Here is a 24,266-nt window from a genome sequence, read left to right on the forward strand (position 1 = left end):
GCATGTCTTTTCATAATGTATCAATCCAAAAAGCCCTGAAAACCCTCAAAAATCAACATCTCTCTCCTCAAGAACTTGGGCAGAGGATCTGAGTAGAGGCTAATTAGGAAGGAAATCGGTTTCAGTAGTTGGTTGTAGGGAATCGACCGAAATGTAAGGAGACAGAGAGAAGGAAACCCATCTTTTCAACAATTATTACATCTACTGCTTTAAGGTTGCAGAATATCTTTTCTTTTCTTTTCCCCTCAGTTGCAAAATGACGAGAAAAGCGTTTCTTCCGAAGCTCGGCGCACACCTTTCGGGACTGGCGGAGAGTCCCCGCCCCAGGAGAGCGAGGCAGGCGCGCGGCTGGCGGCCGGTCCCTGGCTCCCCCGCCATGCACACCCCCGCCCCACCGACTAGGACCCGGAAGCGGAGCCTCCGCCGGCTCCGCACACCTCGGTCCCCGCAAACCTTGCCCAGAGGGGAGGCTCCAGGGGGCCGGGTCGGGCCCACCGGCGCAGCCGCGTACGCACAGCCCGGGCCGCGGCCCAGCAACAACCAACTTACTGAGCGACGGCGACCCGCTCGGCGACAGAAGAGGCGCGCACAGCCCGCGGCGGGTGAAGCCGCTGCACCGCCCGGCGCTCTAGGGCTCTATGCTGAAGCCGCGGAAACCCACGAGCCGAGGGAGAGCCGCCTCCCGGCTGGATCCCGAAGAGCCTCAACTCGGTGTCCTCGCTTCCAAGATGCGCTCGGATCGGTCACTTCCATCCTGTGCTCAGGCCCAGGGCTGAGCCATCTGTTTTCCATCAACCGCGCGACCGCGGCAAATCCTGGATTACGCACTGCCCGGCGCCCGCCGCGTTTCCGGCCCCCGGCGCGGCCGCTAATCTCCGCACACGCAGCAGGCAGAGCACACGCAACGCGGCGCCCGGTTCCCGACTGCTCTTCGCGCGCGCTGACTGCGGACTCCCGCGGCCCGCCGCGGGGGAGGACCAATCGCAGTCCCCGGGCAGAAGAAAGGTGGGCGCGGTTCTCAGGGCTACTCCTGAACACGCGTCCTCCCCCCAGCCCTGTAAACACGCTGCAAAGTCTGACCCTTCGGGGGAATGACTTCAGTTTGCCGTGGCTGCAAAGGGCCAGTCTCCAGGACAGAATGGCTCATTACTCAGAGCAATCACAGCTCCTGAAAGTGAGAGAGGAAAACAATCTCTGCGTTTACTTTCAGTGAATTCTGACAATGAGTCAACGAGGACCCAATTGGCCCCGAAAATTAGGAGAAATGACTGCGTCTCAAGGTCTTATATTTTCCTCTGTAAAACAGGTCAGCGTAGGGAGTCTCCCCGCGCCCTCCCCTCCCCTTCCTTCCGCCTGGAAACGTTTGCGTGTCCCAGGCACTAGGCTGAGAAAAGAAAGTTGGAAAAAGCCTTAGGTCTCTACTCTCAAGTGCCTTACTAGTAGCGGGGCGGGGGGCGGGGGGAGAGAAAGGGGGTGGAAACCAACAATGCAGTGCATTGTGAAACTGCTGTTAATAGTCTACGCTCAGAGGGTTACTGGCACCCAGAAGCAGGTTTTGAATCATGCTGGAAATCAAGGAAGGCTTCCCAGAAGAGGCTGCGTTTGAGTTTAGAAGACTGAGCAAGCATTAGGTAGAATGAAGACAGGTAGGAGGAGATCTGAACGTCTGTATGTCAGCAGAAAGCAGGCGAGAGGTGCAAAGGTGAGACATGGGGTTATCCAGGGTGGCAAGCAGTCAGACCATAAAGATCTTATCAGCTAAACTCCAGGATGAGACCTTTGTTTGGAAGCTATGAGGCCCCTCTGAAGAATTTTAAAGCAGATAAGTTGCTTAGATTTGTGTTGATTAGATTTGTGTTTCAGAAAGATCGCTGTGGAAGGCATCTGGAAGGGAGCGGAGGTGGGTCTGGGGTGCACAGAAAAGACTCCAAAGATGGGCGAGAGGTGTGACCTTTAGTATTTGATGACCCGTCACAAGGGGTGAGCAGAGTTGTAGGCTGTCACTCAGGTTTCTGACAGTGGGCAATGGGGTAGATACAGCAAGAGACAAATCACGAAGGGGGAACAAGTGGCATCTGAGAAATGGCGAGTGTGCTTTAAGAGGTTCTAGTTTCTGTGGGCTATCCAAATGCAAATGTCCTAGCAGACAACACTGCCGCGGGGATCTATAAGGTATTTGGGGGTGTTACGGGCTAAAAACACAAATAAAGCAGTTGCCCACCTGTAATAGAAGAAGATCAATACGGGGGTAAAGGATATTCACATTTGCTAGGACTGCCATAACAAAGTACCACAAACTGGGTGGCTCCAACAACAGAAATTTATTGTCTCACAGTTCTAGAGGCTAGATATCCAAGATCAGTGTGTCAGTGGGGCCATGCTCCCCCGAGGGCGCCAGGGAAGGATCTGTGCCAGGACTCTCTCCTGGCTTCTAGTAGTTTCTTGGCTCGTGGCAGCACTACTTCAATCACATGGCTTTCTCCCTGTGTGAGCGTCTGGGTCCAAATGTCCCCTTTCTATAAGAACACCAGTGATAACCGGATTAGAGGCCACCCCACTCCAGTATGATCTCATTTTAACTAATTACATCTGCCCTTATCTCTATTTCCTATTTGGAAATTACCCTATTTGCATATAAAGTCACATTCTGAGGTACTGGCTGTTACGATTTCAACATACGGATTTTAGGGGGACACAGTTTAACCCCTAACATTCACAGTGTGAGTTCACAGCAGGATTGAAGGGACTTCCCCAGGGGTCCAGGGGTTAAGGCTTCACTTTCCGATGCAGGGGGTGCAGGTTTGATCCCTGACCGGGGAGCTAAGATCCCACATGCCTCCTGGCCAAAAAACCAAAACATAAAACAGAAGCAGTACTGTAACAAATTCAATAAAGACTAAAAAAAGAGCAGGACTGAGTTTGGAGATGTGGAGAAACACCAGTTTTAAGTGGACAAAGAGAGCAGCTCTGGGTGGAAAGTGAGAGAAAAATGATTAGAAAGGTACAAGAAGGGTGACCCACAAACCATGAAGAGAAATGTTTAAGAGAGGAATGATTAACATTGCCAGATGCTTACAAAGTCAGGCAAAACAGAGCTAGAAATCGCCATTGCCTTTGGCAGTGTGGTAGTCATTGGAGAACTGTCAGAACACATGAACTTCAAAGGGGTTGTTTAGCTCCAATATTTTGTGACTTTAAAATCGCTGTCCAGGGACTTCCCTGGCGGTCCAGTGGTTAAGACTCCGCACTTCCAACACAGGGGGCGTGGGTTCGATCCCTGGTCGGGGAACTAAGATCCTGCATGCCTCTCGGCATGGCCAAAAAAAATAAAAATTAAAATAAAACAATAAAATAAAGTCATTGTCCGGCAAACTCCCTGAGGGAAGTGGGGGGGGGGGTGCCGGTGGACATTTGTTTGACACGTCTCCTACAACCAGCCTGCTTTCTCAGCCTCCTTTGCAGTTAGGGCTCGAAACTGCGGCCTAGGCTCTGGCAGTCAGGCAGATAGATGCTAGGCTTCAGTCTGGATGAAAGCAATATGGGAAATCAGACTCTAAGGAAGCTGCTTTCTGTGAGGTGATGGAGTCTGGTGGAAGGGTATGGAGGCCCAGAAGCAGCAGGGGCGAAGGTCCTAGGTGCCTGTGCCCGGAGGAGCGGTACTGGGGCTCATCCTGGAACCATCCTGTGATACCATTCAGGCATTGTTCTCAGTGGGGTAGCCTCCAAGCCTTCAAGAAATGCAAGTTTCTGTATTTCTTGAAGATTCTCTGAGTCATGTAATAGTCTTTTAAAAAAACCAAAAAACAAAACAAAACAAAAAAAACCCCAAGCCCACAACTGCTTTTATTGAGATATAATTCACAGAGTATAAAATTCATCCATTTAAAGTGGACAACCCATATATATAAAATAGATAACCAACAAGGACCTACTGTATAGCAAAGGCAACTATACTCAATATCTTATAATAACCTATAAGAGAAACGAATCTTTAACAAAAAGATATATATATGTATAACTGAATCTCTTTGTTGTAAACCTGAAATTAACACATTATAAATCATACTTCAATAAAAAAAAGAATCTTCAAAAAAAAACCAAAGTGTACACTCCAGTGGCTTTTAGTATGTTCACAAGGTAGTGCAACCATCACCACTTCTAATTCCAGAACATTCTCATCACCCTGAAGAGAAACTTCACACACACTAGCTTGTCACTCCCCATTTCCCCCTCCTCCCAGCCCCTGGCAACCACTAATCTACTTTGTGTCTCTGTGAATTTGCCTATTCTGGACATTTCATATAAATGGAATCATATACCATGTGGCCTTTTGTGTCTGGCTTCTTTCACTGAGCAAAATTTTTTTAAGATTGATCCATGTTGTAGCACATAGCAGTACAGCATCCCTTGTATTGCCAAATAGTATTTCATTGTCTGGATGTACTACATTTTGTTTACCTGTTCATCAGTGGATTGTTTTCACTTTTTGGCTAGTATGAATAATGCTGCTATGAACATTTGTGTACAAGTTCTTGTCTGAAATATATTTTCATTTCTCTTGGATATATATCTAGGAGGAGAATTACTGGGTCATGTGGTAGTTCTATGTTTAAAAATGTGAGGAACTGCCAGACTGTTCTCCAAAGCAGTTACATCATTTTACATTACCACTAGCAATATTATATTAGGGTTCCAATTTCCCAGTGGGTATAAAGTGGTATCTCATTGTGGTTTTTACTGGTATTTCCCTAAGGCTAATAATGTTGAATATCTTTTCATGTGCTTTTTGACCATTTGTGTATCTTCATTGAAAAAATGTCTATTAAAATCCTTTACCCATTAAAAATTTTTTTTATTTGTGGTTAAAAATATATAAAATTTACCACTTTAGCCATTTCGAAGTGTGCAGTTCAGTGACATTAAGCACATTCATTCACATTGTTGTGCAATCATCATTCTTTGCCCATTTTTGTCTTGTTATTTATTTATTTTTGGCTGCATTGGGTCTTCATTGCTGCATGCGGGCTTTCTCTAGTTGCGGTGAGCGGGGGGCTACTCTCTGTTGCGGTGCGCAGGCTTCTTATCGCGGTGGCTTCTCTTGTTGCAGAGCACAGGCTCTAGGCGTGTGGGCTTCGGTAGTTGTGGCACGCGGGCTCTAGAGTGCAGCCTCAGTAGTTGTGGTGCATGGGCTTAGTTGCTCCGCGGCATGTGGGATCTTCACAGACCAGGGCTCAAACCCATGTCCCCGGCATTGGCAGGCGGATTCTTAACCACTGCGCCACCAGGGAAGTCCCTTTAATTGCTTTTTTAAATTTATTTTTTAATTTTTATATTCTGGAAACAAGTCCCTTATTGAAATAAGACTTGAGAAAATTTTCTTAAATTCTGTAAGTTGTCTTTCACTTTCTTGATGGTGTTTTAATATTCTTTAACAAATTCCTTTTATGCTCAAACTAACTAGTGTTGACAGTAGCTAAGAACATTGACAGATGCGCTGGGTTCTGTTAAATACCATCTTTTATTATCTTTTTTTTTTTTCTTTTTTGCAGTACGCGGGCCTCTCATTACTGTGGCCTCTCCCACCGCGGAGCACAGGCTCCGGACGCGCAGGCTCAGCGGCCATGGCTCACGGGCCCAGCCGCTCCGCGGCATGTGGGATCCTCCCGGACCGGGGCATGAACCTGTGTCCCCTGCATCGGCAGGCGGACTCTCAACCACTGTGCCACCAGGGAAGCCCTTTCTATCTTTTTTTTTTCTGTGACAACCTGTCTCATATCACACATTCTATCCAATACTGCCTTAGAATTTTGGTTTCTGGTTTTTTTCCTAAAGACTTCCCTATTCTATCTGAATCCCACCCCATGATATTGTGATTTATAATAAATATATATTTGGTCTTCGTTCCATTTCTGGCACAGAGCTCCTAAAATTCTTGGAATTTCCTAAGTGATGAGACCCATAAGAATGTTTTTTTTTTAACGTTAAATGTCTTTTTATACACCTAAGGATGGGGGCTGGTTGCCAGGAGAACCAACATTGTCATTTGCAGGTTGGAATGTTCAGTCCACACCCTGACCTCTGGGGAGGGGGAGGGACTGGAGGTTGAATCAATCGCCAATGGCTAATGATTTAATCAGTTATGCCTATGTAATAAAGCCTCCATAAGAACTCGAAAGGACACAGTTCTGAGAGCCAGGTTGGGGAACACATGGAGATCTGGGGAGAGTGGTGCACCTGGAGAGAGCATAGAAACTCCTCACCCTTTCCCCACACCTTGCCCTGTGCATCTCTTCCATCTGTCTGTTCCTGAGTTATATCCTTTCGTAATAAACTGGTGATCTAGCAAGAAAAATGTTTCTCTGAGTTCTGTGAGCTGCTCTAGCCAATTAATCGAGCCCAAGGAAGGGGTCGTTGAAACCTCTTGTCTGTAGCCGGTGGATCAGAAGCATAGGTGACAACCTGGACTTGTGACTGGCCTCGGAAGCGGGTGGAAGGGGGTGGAAATGTGTGTGGGGGTGTAGTCTTGTGCGACCAAACCTTTAACCTGTGGAGTCTGATGCTCTCTCTAGGTAGCAGTGTCAGTGTTGAGCTGAATTGTAGGACACCCTGCTGGTGTTGCAGAGAATTGCTTGGTGGTGTCGGAGGACCCAGCCCCCATACAAACATTGAAAATTGTGCTCAGAACTCTTTTACACCCACATCTTACATTTCCTGGGCACAGACCCAAAATATCAATGTCCACAATTATGAGCATAACTTCCAACAGCTCTTCCATTTATTTCCCACCTCTATCCAGTCCCACTGCAGACCCCTGCAGCCCTGTGCAGCGACCCCCCACCTCCCCTCCACTCCCCCCTTTCCTGTTACAGTGCGGTATATTCACAGGAGATCTAATGAATGAGATCAATGTCCTATTTAATCTTTGGATTATTTTCAGTGCCCAGGACAAGGCTTTGCAAAAATTTGGAGCACAATAAACGCAAGTTCCATGGAACCGAATCTTGTGCCTTATTTCCTTGTGTTTTTTTATTCTAAAATTATATTTATGCAGTCCTTGATTTTAAACTTTTCTCTTAATGACCACCTTTGGGGGATTAGGGCCTGAAATGGGCAGCAGGGCAAATCTATGATGTTCAATTTATGACTGGAGGAGTGGAATTCTTTGGGGAATTCATCTCTATGAGTTTGTGAAATGGTGAAAGAAGGCAAAGCTTTACAGATGAAGTTCTCAGGACCCAGAGAGGAGCTAAAGAGTAGTATTGGGGGCATCACAGGTCTAAGGTGAAGTTATTTCCTGGCAGATTCTTCTGGGGGGTTGGGCTTCATGACTACCATTGCTCAGTGCTTTGGGGATACTCAGTCTTTGTAGGCATCTCTGATCTCACCTTCTGCTCCTGGGCCTGTACAGCAGTCTTCAACTCTTCTGAGCAGGTGCTAACTGCAGGGCACCTGTTGGAAATAGCTGGAAAGAGCCCATGTTCATTCAATCATAGGTCCATACACAGAAATCTGTCACACTTCTATACACCAACAATGAAAGATCAGAAAGAGAAATTAAGGAAACCATCCCTTTACCATCACATCAAAAAGAATAAAATAGCTAGGAATAAACCTACCTAAGGAGGCAAAAAACCTGTACTGTGAAAATTTAGGATGCTGATGCAAGAAACTGAAGGTGACACAAGAGATGGAAAGATGCAGCACGTTCTTGGGTTGGAAGAATCAATATTGTCAAAATGACTATACTACCCAAGGCAATCTACAGATTCAATGCAATTCTTATCAAATTACCAATGGCATTTTTCACAGAACTAAAACAAAAAATTTCAAAATTTGTATGGAGACACAAAAGACCCCAAATAGCCAAAGCAATCTTGCAAAAGAAAATCAGAGCTAGAGGAATAAGGCTTCCTGACTTCAGACTATACTATAAAGCTACAGTAATCAAAACAGTATGGTATTGACACAAAAACAGACTTATAGATCAATGGAGCAGGATAGAAAGCCCAGAAATAAATCCACGCACCTGTGGTCAATTAATCTATGACAAAGAGGGCAAGAATATACAATGGAGAAAAGACAGTCTCCTCATTAAGTGGGTGCTTGGAAAACTGGACAGCTACATGTAAAAGAATGAAATTAGAACACTCTCTAACACAATACACATTCAGTCATAGGTCCAACTGTCTATTAAACACACACCTTATACAAGGCACCACTCTGGGCACAGAGAGGAACAAGATTCATTTCCTATAATCAGGAGTTGGGTGACGAATAGGGGGTCAAGACAAGCACAATTAACTATCATCCAAAGCAGAATGGACCTCCAATAAAAGAGGCATAAAAGCTGTTTTGAGGATTCAAGGGAAGAAAAAATCACCCACTTTTTCAAGTAGCAGGAAAGGCTTTATGGAAGGTGGGGAAGGAGAGCTAGGCTTTTGCTTAGGTACTCAGGACCTCTAAATCATAATCCCTGTTCTCCAGTAGCTCCCAAACCAGTTGGGATGAACATCATACATAGAGTGGCTCCAATTCAAGACCATATATGTTAAGATCAGTATGAAAGAGTCATAGAAAAGCTAGAGGTTATTTCCTATTAGTGTAACCACAAAATACTTTATGGAAGGGTGGACTTGGGCCCTAAAATATAGAAAGGTTTTATTAAGAAAGGTTTTATTAAAATGCATATTTTGGACAAAAAGCAATTAAATGCTCTAGAAAATTTGGAAAACCCAGCAAAGTATAAAGAATAAAATAGATAATCTATAGACCCACTACCTACAGACGAATACATTGCCAGACATACAATATGCTTAATAAATATTTGTAATATGAATAAATATCATTACAATTTATTATCTCTATATTTTTCCTCATGCATATTTTTATTACATACATAATTTTGGAAAATGCTTTTTTAAAACATATTTATAATATGCAAATTTATATCGGTAAAATTATTTGAAAACACATTTTTAAACAGCTGAAGAATATTCCATTAATTGATACGTCATTTATGCAGCCAGTTTTCCAAGAGTTCACACTTAGATTGTTTCTAAATTTCCAATTATTATAAATTAAACTTCAGTGAAATTGTTAAACACACCCCTTTGTCCACACCTCGGTATTCTCAGCATGGATTCCTGTAAGTGGAATTATCCCATCAAAGTGTATTAATATTTCTGGGGCTCTCAAGAGAGTAAAACATTGTGCAATTACTTTCTAGAAAGGTTGTAACAGTTTACATTCCCATTAGCAATGTGCGCCATGAGACACACACCCTCGCCAGCAGTATCATTTTAAAATATTTGCTAATCTGATAAGGAGAAAATAGTAACTCATTGTTTTTAAATTTTGTATTTATTTGATCACTAGTGATGTGGAACATTTTGAATATGCTCCCTTCCATGAATATTTTCTTTATGTTGCCAGTTTATATGTTTACATCAAGTGTTGTAAGTGAAATATTTTGGTGGGGGGGGGGAACTTGGAAAGACTCTGCTGTTCTCTCAGCTAGTCTTGGTGTTCTCATGGCTTTCGTTGTGTGAGCATCCTGCCACGGCAGGTAAGTGTGACCTTATTTTTTAAAGATACAGTCTCATTCCTTCATTTTCCTCTCTCTCCCCTTCCCTCTCCCACACACCGCACAGCCAGCTACATACTTCATTTGGTGCACAAAGAAACTGGTCTGTTGCAACCCTGGAGAAAAAATTGATGGCATCAGAATTACTGAGACAAAATATCCAGATTGTCAAGGGCCATTTAGTCACAGTGACTCTTTTTAAGTGCTGATTTCAGAGCATGACCAACCCGCTCTTATGCCCTAAGATTAGCCTCCACAGTGCTCCCTCCTGACTCCCTCAGTTCCAACTGCACTGCACTTTCCTGCTTCCTGGTGCCCACTCCTGCTGAGCCTGGTGTGGCCTTGTCTACATCTTCCCCAGTCCACAGCCTGCCTGTCCCTGATTATGATGCTCAAATGGTGGCCCTTGGAGGAGGATAATCTTTTCCTCTGAATCCCATAGCATAGCATGGTGTCTTTTAAAGAATCTCCAGTCTTCTATGTATTCTGGTTCTTTGTGCATGCAATCATCTCCTTCATTACTTTATATAAACCCCTGGAGGCATCTACTTGAGTAGGTCTATGTCTTCTTTATGTCTAGATTCCCATAGTACAGTTAGCAGAAATCCAAAAATGTTTTACATATTAAAAAATTAAATGTCATTTAACAGAAACACTAGGGGGAAAAAAAGACCTACTTTGAAAGGGAAAACAAAGCTTAATTTTTCTTTTTCTTTTTAGGCCGCGCAGCACGTGGGGTTTTAGGTCCCCAACCAGGGATCCAACCCACACCCCCTGCATTGGAAGTGTGCAGTCTTAACCACTGGACTGCCAGGGAAGTCCCAACAAAGCTGAATTTTAATTGTAGTTACTCTGGTAATGTTATGGACTGAGTTGTGCCCTCCCTCAAATTCATATGTTGAAGCCCTTACCCCCATTTATTTCAGGGATATTTGGAGACGGGGCCTTTAGGGAAGTAATTAAGGTTAAATGAGGTCATAAGGTATGGCCCTAATCCAATAGGATTAGTGTCCTTATAAGAAGAGGAAGGGACCCCAGAGATTTCTCTCTCTCCACATGCAGAGTGAAAAGACCATGTGAGGACACAGTGAGAAGGCTGCTATCTGCTAACCAGTAAGAGGGCTCGCATCAGAACCCACCCATGTGGGCACCTTGATCTTGAACTTCCAGCCACCAGAACTGTGAGAAAATACATTTCTGTTGTTTAAGCTACCCAGCCTACGGTGTTCTGTGATGTCACCCTGAGCAGACGAACACAGTGGTGAGATATTTGGTAGAAATGGAAGAAAGTCAGTCTAAATAAAGGAATATTAATAGCTCAATAAAAGAACTCACAGAATCTCACGTTGAGACTTTGGCGGGGTGGGGGGAGAAACGAAAGGAAGAACTGGGAAACATGGCTCCTTCTGTCTTGTCATGAAAGGTCCTCATCCTGCAGCCACATCAGTTCTCTGTGGCAGAGGAATAAAAACTGATAACAATAACAACTGGAGTCCAGGAACTAAGAAATTGAATGGGGCTAAATAATTCATTTTAGATCGAATATAAAGTCAGCAGAGGGAAATAAGCACTAAAATAATATTTTACAACCATTGATAAGGAAATTGCAACTGGCTTCCATTAGAGTAAGAGCATACTTTCTTATAATGTTTTCTTGAAATGATGATATATTGATCTTCTTGGGCTGATCCATTAGCCATGGAAAGATGTACCTGAGTCTTTAGGGACATTGCTGAATAGAGGCATCAGGCCATATCACAGAACCCAGTATCTCAAAACCAAATATTAAGGAAGAACACATTAGAAAGAGAAGACAGAAAGAGAACAACTCTCTCTGGGGTCATAATCATTATTCTCAAGTCCTTGCCAAAAACTCATTCATCATAACTCTGACTATTTTTTTTTTTTTTTTTTTTTTTTTGCGGTACGCAGGCCTCTCACTGCTGTGGCCTCTCCCACCGCGGAGCACAGGCTCCGGACGCGCAGGCTCAGCGGCCATGGCTCACGGGCCCAGCTGCTCCACGGCATGTGGCATCCTCCCAGACCGGGGCACGAACCAGTGTCCCCTGCATCGGCAGGCAGACTCTCAACCACAGCGCCACCAGGGAAGCCCTGACTATTTTAAATTTGTGTCATACTTTTGAAGTTTCAAAGAAAAAACCTTTCTTGGACAAAACCAAAACAATAGAAACAGGCAAAGGACATTTTTAGAACTGTATTTCTTAGGAATATTGTGGTTTAACGTCTATTCAATTCTCGTATTAGAGATGAGAAAAAAAGGAATCAAGAAACTGTTTCTTGTAAAATCTCCTTTTGGACTTCCGGGTAAGATGGCGGAAGAGTAAGACACAGAGATCACCTTCCTCCCCACGGATACACCAGAAATACAGCTACACGTGGAACAACTCCTACAGAACACCTACTGAACGCTGGCAGAAGACCCCAGACCTCCCAAAAGGCAAGAAACTCCCCACATACCTGGGTAGGGCAAAGCGGAGAGATCCGCACACAGAGGATCGGTGCCGAGCGGCACTCACCAGCCCGAGAGGCTTGTCTGCTCGCCCGCCGGGGCGCGCAGCGCTGGAAGCTGAGGCTCGGGCTTCGGTCAGAGCGCAGGGAGAGGACTGGGGCTGGCGGCGAGAACTCAGCCTGAAAGGGGCTAATGTGCCACAGCTAGCCGGGAGGGAGTCCGTGAAAACTCTGGAGCTGCCGAAGAGGCAAGAGACTTTTTCTTCCCTCTTGGTTTCCTGGTGCGCGAGGAGAGGGGATTAAGAGCGCTGCTTAAAGGGGCTCCACAGACGGGCGCGAGTCGCGACTGAAAGCGCGGAGCCCAGTGACGGGCGTGGGACGCTGGGGCTGCTGCTGCCGCCGCCAAGAAGCCTGTGTGCGAGCGCAGGTCACTGCCCACACCGCCCTTCCGGGAGCCTGTGCAGCCCGCCACTGCCGGGGTCCCGGGATCCAGGGGCGGCTTCCCTGGGAGAACGCACGGCGCGCCTCGGGCTGGTGCAACGTCACGCCGACCTCTGCCGCTGCAGGCTCGCCCCGCACTCCGTGCCCCTCCCTCCCTCCCGGCCTGAGTGAGCCAGAGTCCCCGAAGAGGCTGCTCCTTTAACCCTGTCCTATCTGAGCGAAGAGCAGACGCCCTCCGGCTACCTACACGCAGAGGCGGGGCCAAATCCAAAGCTGAGACCCAGGAGCTGTGAGAACAAAGAAGAGAAAGGGAAACCTCTCCCAGCAGCCTCAGAAGCAGCGGATTAAAGCTCCACAATCAACTTGATGTATCCTGCATCTGTGGAATACATGAATAGACAACACATCATCCCAAATTGAGGAGCCCGGAGTCAGTGCTGTGCCTCTGAGGTGGGAGAGCCAACTTCAGGACACTGGTCCACAAGAGACCTCCCAGCTCCACATAATATCAAACGGCGAAAATCTTCCAGAGATCTCCATCTCAACACCAGCACCCAGCTTCACTCAACGACCAGCAGGCTACAGTGCTGGACACCCTGAGCCAAACAACTAGCAAGACAGGAACACAACGCCACCCATTAGCAGAGAGGTGGCCTAAAATCATAAAAAGTCCACAGACACCCCAAAACACACCACCAGACGTGGACCTGCCCACCAGAAAGACAAGATCCAGCCTCATCCACCAGAACACAGGCACTAGTCCCCTCCACCAGGAAGCCTACACAACCCACTAAACCAACCTTAGCCACTGGGGACAGACACCAAAAACAACAGGAACTACGAACCTGCAGCCTGCAAAAAGGAGACCCCAAACACAGTGACATAAGCAAAATGAGAAGACAGAAAAACACACAGCAGGAGAAGGAGCAAGATAAAAACCCACCAGACCTAACAAATGAAGAGGTAATAGGCACTCTACCTGAAAAGGAATTCAGAATAATGATGGTAAAGATGATCCAAGATTCTATTTCCCATATCCAAAATCTTGGAAATAGAATGGACAAAATGCAAGAAACAGTTAACAAGGACCTAGAAGAACTAAAGATGAATCAAGCATCGATTAAAAACACAATAAATGAAATAAAAAATACTCTAGATGGGATCAATAGCAGAATAACTGAGGCAGAGGAACGGATAAGTGAGGTGGAAGATAAAATAGTGGAAATAACTGCTGCAGAGCAAAATAAAGAAAAAAGAATGAAAAGAACAGAGGACAGTCTCAGAGACCTCTGGGACAACATTAAACGCACCAACATTCGAATTATAGGGGTTCCAGAAGAAGAAGAGAAAAAGAAAGGGACTGAGAAAATATTTGAAGAGATTATAGTTGAAAACTTCCCTAATATGGGAAAGGAAATAGTTAATCAAGTCCAGGAGGCACAGAGAGTCCCATACAGAATAAATCCAAGGAGAAATACGCCAAGACACATATTAATCAAACTGTCAAAAATTAAACACAAAGAAATCATATTAAAAGCAGCAAGGCAAAAACAACAAATAACACACAAGGGAATCCCCATCAGGATAACAGCTGATCTCTCAGCAGAAACTCTGCAAGCCAGAAGGGAGTGGCAGGACATACTTAAAGTGATGAAGGAGAAAAACCTGCAACCAAGATTACTCTACCCAGCAAGGATCTCATTCAGATTTGATGGAGAAATTAAAACGTTTACAGACAAGCAAAAGCTGAGAGAGTTCAGCACCACCAAACCAGCTTTACAACAAATGCTAAAGGAACTTCTCTAGGCAAGAAACACAACAGAAGGAATATACCTACAATAATGAACCCAAAACAATTAAGAAAATGGGAATAGGAACATACATATCGATAATTACCTTAAATGTAAATGGACTAAATGCTCCCACCAAAAGACACAGAGTGGCTGAATGGATACAAAAACAAGACCCATCTATATGCTGTCTACAAGAGACCCACTTCAGACCTAGAGACACATACAGACTGAAAGTAAGGGGATGGAAAAAGATATTCCATGCAAATGGAAACCAAAAGAAAGCTGGAGTAGCAATTCTCATATCAGACAAAATAGACTTTAAAATAAGGACTACTAGAAGAGACAAAGAAGGACACTACATAATGATCAAGGGATCGATCCAAGAAGAAGATATAACAATTGTAAATATTTATGCACCCAACATAGGAGCACCTCAATACATAAGGCAAATACTAACAGCCATAAAAGGAGAAATCGACAGTAACACAATCATAGTAGGGGACTTTAACACCCCACTTTCACCAATGGACAGATCATCCAAAATGAAAATAAATAAGGAAACACAAGCTTTAAATGATACATTAAACAAGATGGACTTAATTGATATTTATAGGACATTCCATCCAAAAACAACAGAATACACATTTTTCTCAAGTGCTCATGGAACATTCTCCAGGATAGATCATATCTTGGGTCACAAATCAAGCCTTGGTAAATTTAAGAAAATTGAAATTGTATCAAGTATCTTTTCCGACCACAATGCTATGAGACTAGATATCAATTACAGGAAAAGAGCTGTAAAAAATACAAACACATGGAGGCTAAACAATACACTACTTAATAACGAAGTGATCACTGAAGAAATCAAAGAGGAAATTAAAAAATACCTAGAAACAAATGACAATGGAGACACGACGACCCAAAACCTATGGGATGCAGCAAAAGCAGTTCTAAGAGGGAAGTTTATAGCAATACAATCCCACCTTAAGAAACAGGAAACATCTCGAATAAACAACCTAACCTTGCACCTAAAGCAATTAGAGAAAGAAGAACAAAAACATCCCAAAGTTAGCAGAAGGAAAGAAATCATAAAAATCAGATCAGAAATAAATGAAAAAGAAATGAAGGAAACGATAGCAAAGATCAATAAAACTAAAAGCTGGTTCTTTGAGAAGATAAACAAAATTGATAAACCATTAGCCAGACTCATCAAGAAAAAAAGGGAGAAGACTCAAATCAATAGAATTAGAAATGAAAAAGGAGAAGTAACAACTGACACTACAGAAATACAAAAGATCATGAGAGATTACTACAAGCAACTCTATGCCAATAAAATGGACAACCTGGAAGAAATGGACAAATTCTTAGAAATGCACAACCTGCCAAGACTGAATCAGGAAGAAATAGAAAATATGAACAGACCAATCACAAGCACTGAAATTGAAACTGTGATAAAAAATCTTCCAACAAACAAAAGCCCAGGACCAGATGGCTTCACAGGTGAATTCTATCAAGCATTTAGAGAAGAGCTAACACCTATCCTTCTGAAACTCTTCCAAAATATAGCAGAGGGAGGAACACTCCCAAACTCATTCTACGAGGCCACCATCACCTTGATACCAAAACCAGGCAAGGATGTCACAAAGAAAGAAAACTACAGGCCAATCTCACTGATGAACATAGATGCAAAAATCCTCAACAAAATACTAGCAAACAGAATCCAACAGCACATTAAAAGGATCATACACCATGATCAAGTGGGGTTTATTCCAGGAATGCAAGGATTCTTCAATATACGCAAATCAATCAACGTGATACACCATATTAACAAACTGAAGGAGAAAAACCATATGATCATCTCAATAGATGCAGAGAAAGCTTTCGACAAAATTCAACACCCATTTATGATAAAAACCCTGCAGAAAGTAGGCATAGAGGGAACTTTCCTCAACATAATAAAGGCCATATATGACAAACCCACAGCCAGCATCGTCCTCAATGGTGAAAAACTGAAACCATTTCCACTAAGATCAGGAACTAGACAAGGTTGCCCACTTTCACCACTCTTATTCAACCTAGTTTTGGAAGTTTTAGCCACAGCAATCAGAGAAGAAAAGGAAATAAAAGGAATCCAAATTGGAAAAGAAGAAGTAAAGCTGTCACTGTTTGCAGATGACATGATACTATACATAGAGAATCCTAAAGATGCTACCAGAAAACTACTAGAGTTAATCAATGAATTTGGTAAAGTTGCAGGATACAAAATTAATGCACAGAAATCTCTGGCATTCCTATATACTGATGATGAAAAATCTGAAAGAGAAATCAAGGAAGCACTCCCATTTACCACTGCAACAAAAAGAATAAAATATCTAGGAATAAACCTACCTAAGGACACAAAAGACCTGTATGCAGAAAATTATAAGACACTGATGAAAGAAATTAAAGATGATACAAATAGATGGAGAGATGTACCATGTTCTTGGATTGGAAGAATCAACATTGTGAAAATGACTCTACTACCCAAAGCAATCTACAGGTTCAATGCAATCCCTATCAAACTACCACTGGCATTTTTCACAGAACTAGAACAAAAAATTTCACAATTTGTATGGAAACACAAAAGACCCCGAATAGCCAAAGCAATCTTGAGAACGAAAAATGGAGCTGGAGGAATCAGGCTCCCTGACTTCAGACTATACTACAAAGCTACAGTAATCAAGACAGTATGGTACTGGCACAAAAACAGAAAGATAGATCAATGGAACAGGATAGAAAGCCCAGAGTTAAACCCACGGACATATGGTCACCTTATCTTTGATAAAGGAGGCAGGAATGTACAGTGGAGAAAGGACAGTCTCTTCAATAAGTGGTGCTGGGAAAACTGGATAGGGACATGTAAAAGTATGAGATTAGATCACTCCCTAACACCATACACAAAAATAAGCTCAAAATGGATTAAAGACCTAAATGTAAGGCCAGACACTATCAAACTCTTAGAGGAACACATAGGCAGAACACTCTATGACATAAATCACAGCAAGATCCTTTTGGACCCACCTCCTAGAGAAATGGAAATAAAGACAAAAATAAACACATGGGACCTAATGAAACTTAAAAGCTTTTGCACAGCAAAGGAAACCATAAACAAGACCAAAAGACAACCCTCAGAATGGGAGAAAATATTTGCAAATGAAGCAACTGACAAAGGATTAATCTCCAAAATTTATAAGCAGCTCATGCAGCTCAATAACAAAAAAACAAACAACCCAATCCAAAAATGGGCAGAAGACCTAAATAGACATTTCTCCACAGAAGATATACAGACTGCCAACAAACACATGAAAGGATGCTCAACATCTTTACTCATTAGAGAAATGCAAATCAAAACTACAATGAGATATCATCTCACACCAGTCAGAATGGCCATCATCAAAAAATCTAGAAACAATAAATGCTGGAGAGGGTGTGGAAAAAAGGGAACACTCTTGCACTGCTGGTGGGAATGTGAATTGGTACAGCCACTATGGAGAACGGTATGGAGGTTCCTTAAAAAACTACAAATAGAACTACCATATGACCCAGCAATCCCACTACTGGGCATATACCCTGAGAAAACCATAATTCAAAAAGAGACATGTACCAAAATGTTCATAGCAGCCCTATTTACAATAGCCCGGAGATGGAAACAACCTAAGTGTCCATCATCGGATGAATGGATAAAGAAGATGTGGCACATATATACAATGGAATATTACTCAGCCATAAAAAGAAATGAAATTGAGCTATTTGTAATGAGGTGGATAGACCTAGAGTCTGTCATACAGAGTGAAGTAAGTCAGAAAGAGAAAGACAAATACTGTATGCTAACACATATATATGGAATTTAAGAAAAAAGAAATGTCATGAAGAACATAGGGGTAAGATAGGAATAAAGACACAGACCTACTAGAGAATGGACTTGAGGATATGGGGAGGGGGAAGGGTAAGCTGTGACAAAGTGAAAGAGCGGCATGGACATATATACACTACCAAACGTGAGGTAGATAGCTAGTGGGAAGCAGCCGCATAGCACAGGGAGGTCAGCTCGGTACTTTGTGACCGCCTGGAGGGGTGGGATAGGGAGGGTGGGAGGGAGACGCAAAAGGGAGGGGTTATGGAAACATATGTATATGTATAACTGATTAAATTTGTTATTAAAAAAATGGGAGAAAATAAAAAATATATGCATAAAAAAAAAAAAAAAAAAAAAAAAAAAAAAAATCTCCTTTTATCCAACACGTGGAGAAAACATGGTGATGACTGAGTCATTTTCTTATTCTTTACAATGGATTCCAATGTTTTCTATCCCTAACTTCCAAAAGGTTATATTTAAAGTTTTTTTTTTAATTAATTTATTTATTTGGCTGCGACGGGTCTTAATTGTGGCATGCAGAATCGTTCGTTGCGGTGCTCGGGCTTTTCTCTAGTTGTGGTGCATGGGCTCTAGAGCGCATGGGCTCCGTAGTTGTGGTGCATAGGCTTCAGTAGTTGTGGCTCACGGGCTCTAGAGCACAGGCTCAATAGTTGTAGCACACAGGCTTAGTTGCCCCATAGCATGTGTGATCTTAGTTCTCTGACCAGGGATCAAACCTGTGTCCCCTGCATTGGCAGGCAGATTCTTAACCACTGGACCACCAGGGAAGTCCCTGATAGTGTTTTTTTTAATAAATTTTAATTTTTAAATTTTTAGAATTGCAGTACAATTGATTTACAAAGTTGTGTTAGTTTCAGGTGTACAGCGAAGTGATACAGTTATACATATATATATTCTTTTTCAGATTCTCTTCCATTATAGGTTATTAAAAGAGATTGAATATAGTTCCCTGTGCTATACAATAGGTCCTTGTTGTTTACCTATTTTACACATAGTAGTGTGTAAATAAACTTTTATTAAGTATAAATTACAAACAGAAAAGTGCATAAGTTCTAAGGCAATAGCTTCATGAATTATCACAAGGATAGTTCATCCTTGTGATAACAGGGTAAACACCATCCAGATCAAGAAATAGAACATTACCAGCACCTCAGATGCTCCCACCAAAATGTAGTTTTGAAGCAGACATATATTTTATTTTCATAAAAATAATATCATGAATGATAGTAAATGCCCAGATTAACTGACAACATCCAAAAGGCTTATGGGCACATCGCCCAGGGGCTCATGCAACTGTTTAGATTCCTTAATCAACTGCATAGCACTCATGGGAATACAAATTAGCATAAGTATCCGGTGTTCCGGGAAAATAATTTTGTGATATATACGCAGATCCTTAAAAATATTTCTATCTTCTGCCCTAGTAATTCCAGCTTCAGAATCTTTCCTGAAGCAATATCAGAGGTGTGGTCACAGACCTATGTCTAGACAGCATCATAAGACCAACAGCTTTGAGATAAGTCTGCCACGTCCTAATTGTGCAACCTGGGGCAAAATATTTAACCAACTGCTCTGGCCTCGCTTTCCTCACTGGTGAAACAGTACTCATCGTAGTCACAAAGATTAAGTTAGTTACGATGCATAAAGAACTTGAAACAGTGTCTGTCACCGTTAGCAGTTCAATAAATGTTAAGAATTATTAGCTATTATTACAGAAACATTCATCATTATATTATCAATAATAGGAAAAAATTTTGAACGAAGTTAAATAACCAGAAATAGGGGCCTGAATACATACACTCTTCTGTATACATATGAAAGAATACCATGCATCCCTGGGGGTATCGCATATTGGTTAAAAATGCAGCTTCCGGAGCCAGAATGCCAGCCTGCCCCTGACCAGCTGTGCAACCCTGGACAATTTTCTTAACTCTCCAAGCTTGGTTTCCTCACCTGAAAACAGAGAATGATAATACCTACCTTGGAGGGGTAACTGGTTCGTATACACAAAGCACTTAGAACAGTCCCTGGCATACAGTTGGTGCTTAATCAGTGTTAGTCCCTCCATTTTAAGGGCTGGAGCCTGACGGCTCTGTGCTCTACCACACGCACAAAACTCCCCAGTCCAGGGCTGGGAAAGTGCATGACTGGGAACTGGAGGAGATCAGAACAAAACCGAAGCTCCCCCGGCGTTAATAGAAGGCATTAGAGACACAAGCCTCGGCCTGGGGGCTACGAGCTGGAAAGAGCTGTTCCACGGGCTGCACCACAACGGGCTGCGTCGATTCAAAGGAAAAAACGAAAGGCCCCCAAACAAAACCTCCCACCGCAGTAACAAACAAGCCTTGGCGAGAGGAAGGAGCTGGAAGCTTTTCCTCCTCTCCAGCCCCGCCCCCCTCCGCCTCTTTTCTTCTCCCTGCCTGCCGCCCCCATCCCCTTCTCAGGCTTTTCATAGACTAAACAAAAATGGAGGAGAAGGGAGATTTACAACCACTCGGGGGAAGGGATCTGCAGTATCAGCTTCCACAGAAAGAACTGGGAGCTGCTCTGATGGACTCCCTTCCCCACCCGGATCCTAAAGCCCTCATAAGGGTGAGGATACAAGGACGTGGTTTCCACCCTAAAGGAGCAGGTTTACAACCAGCCTTGGAAACCCGGAAGGTATTGAGACGTTTCTCTGACCCAGTGACTCCAATTCCCGGAAAGGACAAGGATCGGCGGTCGCCAAGCCCTCCCTCCACCGGCCCTATTCCGCCCTGAGCCCAGGTCCCCTCCCCCGAGGACCCTGCCCCTCGTAATGAGCCCCAGGTCTGTGTGCAGACGGCAGCTGCGGAGCCCCGGTCGGCGAGGAGGCCCGTGGTCCCTGAATACCCCGGACAGCGATGGGGGATGCTGGGCGGCTGCCAGGGCTGCCAGGGACCCCTCCCGCCCGCCAGCGACAGCGCAGACAATGCCACCCCTGCTTCAGTGCCTGAGTTGAGTGTGGGAAGAAAGCTGCTTTTCTCAGGCCGTGTCACTGCCTTTCCTTGTCACAGTTCCAGCAAGGCCTCTGGGGCTTGTAGGGTCACTGCTCTAGGGGTCTTTCCATTTTCTTTTCCTAATGGACTGGCATTAATTAATATTTATGCTGCCCCCCCCCCTCAGTGTGCCCAGATCACAGAAAGTATCCAGAAGACACAAGAGCTAGCCTCCCTGAGGGTATACTGAAATGGGCCACATTTCTGAGAAATCACCGATGGCTGCTGTTTTCTCATTAAAAATGCTCTTAAGATAATAGAATCATCCAGTGAGGAGCACAGGACAAGAATCCTGTATCCTAAGAGTCCTGGTTCTTGTCGCTTGGTTCCCAGTGCGAAAACCTGTGTGTTAGTGACATAGCAAAGAGACTCGGCTCTCCTGGGCAGTCGTGGAAATGCAGTGATGGTCCAGGCGCCCGCGGAGCACTTGAGGACCATGGAAGGAGTTGGCCTCGCAGATTTCACAGGGCTTTTGCACAAAGAGGCTCCTCAGAAAGATTCTGCTTAAAGCTCCTGCAGTTAAAGTGAAATCACCCAGTGTTGTGACTAGGAAACTATACGGACTTGAAACTACCTTGGAAAACACGTGAGTGCCCTTTATGGTACATAGTTCTGAGGCCAGGTTACAGCTTCAAAGTTCAGCGTGAACTCTGTTTTACCCTTGTGGGCAGAGTGGGAGAAGTCGGAGGGGGGACAAACACACCCAGTGAGAACTCTGTCCTTGGAGGGTCCCTGGTGGGATCTCAGTGAAGATAGGCTCAGCTCCGTAACACACTGAAGAACACACATTGGACACGGCCTGCCCTGACCAGGTCTGTACCGAGGCTTTGAGGATGCTATAGACTTAAATACCTCCCCCCTACACAACCATTAAGGATGGACAGCATTTGCCAAGTTAGTTGCAGAGACCGGTGTCAAGAAGCGTATCTGGCGCTTGTAAAGTCAGAGCTTGGCCCTTTGGCTCCTTGCGGTTTCTGTACAGTCAACCGGTTGAGGAATTTCACTGAAGTCCTATTTTGCACAAGAGCTGCAAAACGTGAAGGGTGCCGTTCCCTCAGTGTTGACTCCTCAGGTATGGTACTAGAAAGCAAGGGCCAAGAGTGGGCAAACACACCTGGTAGTTAAAGACCTACATACCAGGAAATGCTCTCCTTGAAAGGCTGAACAGGACTGCGGGTGTGATAAGGGATCCTGTTCCCAGCAGGTTTGGCTTGAGGTGAGATGATGCTTATCTAAATGGCTCCCAGGGGCTCCCCAGGGGATGAAATCCCTGTCTATGGTTCTGATCTGCTTTCCATCTTTCTTGATGGGTCCTTTTAACCCCCAGGATGACCAAACTGCATGCTTATTAATTATCATTAATTGCATGTGAGTGGCGGTGTGAGTGTGCCTCACTTGACAATTTAAGTAGACAGAGAATACGTGAAATGCAAGGGATTATAAATGTAAATCAAATTGGGGTTCCATTGCTCTAGGTAGGGAGGCCTTGGGAGAGCCAAGGTCACTGGGCTCTCTGTCCCTTAGCCATCTGCAGGGCTAACCTTGGTAAACTCACACGTGTCAGTCTGTGGTGTGGATGTTTTTCAGGCCACTTGTCTAGCCCCAGATTTGCTTCCAGCTCAATATCTTGCTTTGCAGGTTCTTGCTCGTGTAGCTTACAGAACATTTCAAGGTTCCCTGCTTGGAACCCCCTACAGCATCATCTGGAAACCTCAGTCAGAATGGATGAGATGGTTCATCGGAGAGGGAAAAGGTATGATTCCATGCCAAACACTATGGAGGGATGTCTGCATGTTCTATCATCTCAATCCTCATAACAGCCCAGTGAGGTGGACATTATTACTCCCATTTTCAGATGAGGAAAATGAGAACTGGCGGGGTTCAGTAACTTGACAAGGTCTCCTGTAGTCACTAGAAACCAGAAGACCTGGGATTCAAGTTCAGCTCTGTTTGAGCTATGTTCTGGTCTTGGTGCATCCTACTTTTTACAAAATTTATTATGAAAAATTTAAACAAACACAAAAGTAGATGATGGAGGACTTCCCTGGTGGTGCAGTGGTTAAGAATCCGCCTGCCAATGCAGGGGACACGGGTTCAAGCCCTGGTCCGGGAAGATCCCACACGCCACGAAGCAACTAAGCCTGTGTGCCACAACTACTGAGCCTGTGCTCTGGAGCCCGCATGCCACAACTACCGAAGCCCACGTGCCTAGAGCCTGTGCTCTGCAACAAGAGAAGCCACCGCCATGAGAAGCCCGTGCACTGCAACGAAGAGTAGTCCCCGCTTGCCGTAACTAGAGAAAGACTGCGCGCAGCAACAAAGACCCAATGCAGCCAAAGATAAATAAATTAATAAATAAACAAATAAATAAATAAATTTATATATTTTTTAAAATAGATGACGGATCCCTAAATATCTACTACCCTGATAAAACAGGTGTCAAGGTCTTGCCACTTTGCTTCAGCCTTATGGAACAATTTTCTTTGGCTTCATTTTCTGTCAGTTTCATCTCAGCCAGGATCACTTATTCACTCACATACTAGGTTCCAAACACACTAAACGAGCAGTTTAGTTGTTCCCTGAATACTGCCTCCTGCCTCTGGACCCTTCGGCTCAGTGGTTTCCAGCCCTGGTACACAGGTGTTCACAAGACCCACCACTGACCGACCACACCAGAGACTTCTAGCACGTCACCCTTCCCTCCATGTCCATTTGACCCACTCCTCCTGCGTCTTCAAGACTCCCTTCTGGAATCCTCCCTTTCTCCACAAAGCCTTCACTGATATCCCCAATCTGGCTAAGGGTGCTCCCTCCTACCCTCCCACCGCGCCTCGTACATATTTCTATCATAACTCTGCCCTGGTGGTTCTCTGACAGACTGTGAATTCTTCCAGGGCCGACACCATGCTTCTGAGCTCTATGTCCCCAGGGACTTGCACATAGTGACTAGGGATCCGTAAATGTCTGAGCGAGGAAGGGAGGAAGAGGAAGAGAGCGGCAGGAGAGAAAAGGAGAGAACGTGAAGCCACCCTGGTTCCCAACCCCGC

The 24,266-nt window shown here is 44.3% G+C and overlaps 1 protein-coding gene across 3 annotated transcripts in view; it reads right to left on the reverse strand.

The window, feature by feature from the left end:
* The window catches only part of TRIM2 (tripartite motif containing 2), a 127,252-nt gene that overhangs the window by 101,606 nt on the left and 1,380 nt on the right, over window positions 1-24,266 (reverse strand). For 2 of the 3 annotated variants that reach the window (XM_082605497.1, XM_082605495.1), the window contains exon 1: window positions 550-637. The exons of the other annotated variant lie outside the window; for it this stretch is intronic. The gene's annotated coding sequence lies outside the window, so the exon portion shown is untranslated. Of the gene's footprint in view, window positions 1-549; window positions 638-24,266 lie in introns of those variants that run through there. 3 annotated transcript variants of the gene reach the window in all.

This window comes from Mesoplodon mirus, assembly GCF_964341445.2.
Source record: "Mesoplodon mirus genome assembly, chromosome: 2".
Classification (NCBI taxonomy): domain Eukaryota; kingdom Metazoa; phylum Chordata; class Mammalia; order Artiodactyla; family Ziphiidae; genus Mesoplodon; species Mesoplodon mirus.